Source organism: Pygoscelis adeliae, unplaced genomic scaffold (assembly GCF_000699105.1).
Source record: "Pygoscelis adeliae isolate BGI_AS28 unplaced genomic scaffold, ASM69910v1 Scaffold326, whole genome shotgun sequence".
In the NCBI taxonomy this organism is placed as follows: domain Eukaryota; kingdom Metazoa; phylum Chordata; class Aves; order Sphenisciformes; family Spheniscidae; genus Pygoscelis; species Pygoscelis adeliae.
This window is the reverse complement of record NW_008824937.1, coordinates 108,951-109,629: the sequence shown is the minus strand read 5'-3', so window position 1 is coordinate 109,629 and position 679 is coordinate 108,951.

Sequence of the window (679 nt, the reverse complement as noted above, 5' to 3'; positions counted from 1 at the left end):
GGCGGCGGCTTCCCCCGCCTCCGGGGCTGCCGGCCCCCTTCCCGCCCTGACACCCTTCCCGTCAGGCGCCCTGCCGCCTTCCCGATACGGATCTGCGGCGTGTGGCAGGCTGCGGATAAGAGAAACCAGGAGCCTACGGCAAAAACCTGCTTCGCGCGGGCACGGTGTTAAATTCCAGCTTCGGTCACCGGCCTGAGCTGCTGCGTGGTGTTGCCGCAGTCAGGGGTCCTGGGTAACGTCTTGTGGTAAAACTTAACGTTATCGGAGGGTGCGTCTCTAGTTCCTCCTTCCAGTCGCTCTGCTGACAGGCTTTGTTTCCTTCCTCAGGTAAAGGCCTGGCGGCATTATTAATCCAGCTTATTTGCGCCCTATTAACCTCAGCCTTTATGAAAGATTTCAGGGCACGTTCTGTGCCTGCTGGCTTTCTCTGATCTACCTGTTGTTGGTGTGAGAGCGTTGGTGTAATACTCTGTACGCGCTATATGATCTAAGTTTAAATCTTAATAGCAAGACTGTTGTTTCAGGACCGAATAACTGCTCTCCTGTGTCTTACTCATCAGCTTGCCCGTGTCCACTTATACCTGACACACCACGTGATGTTTGCCGCTGCCAACCTTGTATATAATAAGATAAGTGGTAACGCGATTCTCATCTTTTCCTTCCTAGAAGGAGTGGCACT